General features: G+C 40.7%; 1 protein-coding gene across 1 annotated transcript in view; it reads right to left on the bottom strand.

The window, feature by feature from the left end:
- LOC113816093 (neuroligin-4, X-linked-like) overlaps positions 1 to 2,500 on the bottom strand; it is a 312,840-nt gene that overhangs the window by 14,213 nt on the left and 296,127 nt on the right. The gene's annotated exons all lie outside the window — the stretch shown is intronic.

Consider the following 2,500-nt stretch of genomic DNA (forward strand, 5'->3'; position numbering starts at 1 on the left):
AGGAGAGATTGGAATAAAGAGGCAAAGGACAACGAGAGGAAGAAGTAAAACAGCAAGTTACTAGAGAAGGGAAAATACGAGATAAAATAGGGGAGAAACACACACACACACACAGGTAGAGACCGAGAGAAAGAGAAAGAGAGATAGAGACAAAGAAAAAGACATAAAGAGTGAAAAAGAAAAGGGGAAGAAAGCAAGAAAAGAAAGAGAGACAAAAAGAGAAAGAGAAAGGGAGAAATAGAAAGAAGAAAAGAAAATGATAAATTAAGACCAAGAGACAGAGATAGATAGAGAAAGAGAAAGAGAGTGAGAGAGAAACAGAGAGAGAGATACATAAAGATAGAAAGCGAGATAGAGAGACAAATAGAATGAAAAAAGAGAGAGACAAAATAAAGGAAAAGAACATAGAGAGAAAGAGAAAGAAAGAGAGTAAGAGAGATAGAAAGCGAAAAGAGAGAAAAGAGAGAGAAAGCGAAAAGAGATTGAAGGAGAAAGAGAGAGAGAGAGAGAGAGCAAGAGAGAGAGAAAGAGAGAGAGAATGAGAGAGAGAGAGAGAGAGAGAGAGAGAGAGAGAGAGAGAGAGAGAGAGAGAGAGAGAGAGAGAGAGAGAGAGAGAGAGAGAGAAAGAGAGAGAGAGAGAGAGAGAGAGAGAGAGAGAGAGAGAGAGAGAGAGAGAGAGAGAGAGAGAGAGAGAGAGAGATAGAGAGAGAGAGAGAGAGAGAGAGAGAGAGAGAGAGAGAGAGAGAGAGAGAGAAAGCCGCAAGGAGCAACCCGAGCGTAATTATATACTAACTGGCAACTTTGCCACATAACCTCAGGCAACTATGTCACTAGATACTGTCACAAAGGGGGGCGGGGGGGTGGTAGACGTAGAAGGGGAGGGGGACTCATTCCTTGCCACCACCACCCCCTAAAAAAAAAAAAAAAAAAAAAAAAAAAAAAAAAGGAAAGAAAAATACTTGAGTGTCCCCTCTTAATGTGTTTCAGTGTGAACAGAAAATGGCCTCATATGCACCGAAATTACTTAAGCACAAATACGTGATAATGTGTTTGAGGAATAATAATCAGCGTTTTTTTTTTTCTTCTTTTTTCTTTTTTATTGTGGCGGGAACAACCTCACTCTCCGGAGCGAAATTGCTAATGTTCAGAAATGGTTATTCTCATGCTAATTAAAACCAATTTTATAGGAATAATGAAACACTGACGAACTTTACGAGGTGAAATAATGTGATACGTAATCTTTACGAAGATTTACGGAGATAAACTTCAAGGAATATTCAGTGATAAGACTTAGATTAGACTAATTCAGTTTGGATTATTAGAAAGCAAATTAACCAAAGTGTAAGAACAGAAAATACACCAGAACACCAACAATATTTCCCGTATTACAAGCCAGTTAGAATGGCAGTAACCTTGTTTGACCCATACCAGTTACAAGCCAGTTAGAATGGCAGTAACTGACAGCGCCTTGTTTGATCCGTACCAGTCTTGAGGTGACTGACAATTAGCCTTTCTGATTGGCACCTTACTGAGAGTAACTGCCTTGTCTGATTCACGTCGGATTGGAAGTGACTGACATGTTATCTGACCCTTCCATACCAGGCTGACCGTGAATGGGTGTTACATGGCAGATTTACTCCTGTCTGTGACTGGCAAATAGTCCGTCTCGTTCCCACCATACTGGAAGTGAGTGGCAGTGACATGACTCATTCGTGACTGACTCACTCATGACACACGAGGCGACCATTCCCTCTCTGATTCATACGGGAACAGATGTAAACAGGGAGCACCTTGTCTATGACCCTGCAGACTGAAAGTGATTGACAGTACCTTGACAGACTCATCCTAAATGTTCCTGGATATATGCTAACCCGAAAGCACCTGATTAGTGATTAGCAAGCCCTTGACTAGCTAGCCTCACCAGATATTGAACCACAACGCCCAGCTCACACGATACGGAAACCTCCTACAAAGCGACTTCCATCCCACATTGTACTGAAATAATCACCTGAATAACTACAAACACCCTGATATAGAGACCATCTGCGTGGCCCTAGACCAAAATCACCAAAGAAAAGACCACAGGAACCCTGACAGACCAACTACCAACTCGAAGCAATACCACATCCACCACCACCACACACAAACACACGCAGAAGGAGTCCCCAGACAGACTTAGAACCTGACTTACACTAGACCAGGGGTTCTTAACCTAGGGTTTCAAGGGGTCCATGAAGATGAGATAAAATTTCAAATTACTTTTTTAGATATAAAAAGGAGTGTAATTTATAGATTGTATTTCTTGAAAGTCTAAACATACTTGTGTACCTCATATATGTATGATAAAACCAAATCTCAATAAAGTACATTATACACACTGTATACCAAGATGTGTTTATATGAATATTTTAGGGGCAGGGAGTCCATGGGTTCCACCTGATTCTTAAAGGGACCGTAACTCAAAAAAGACTAAAAACCACTGGACTAAACTTAGAACAAC

This window comes from Penaeus vannamei, chromosome 39 (genome assembly GCF_042767895.1).
Source record: "Penaeus vannamei isolate JL-2024 chromosome 39, ASM4276789v1, whole genome shotgun sequence".
Lineage (NCBI taxonomy): Eukaryota > Metazoa > Arthropoda > Malacostraca > Decapoda > Penaeidae > Penaeus > Penaeus vannamei.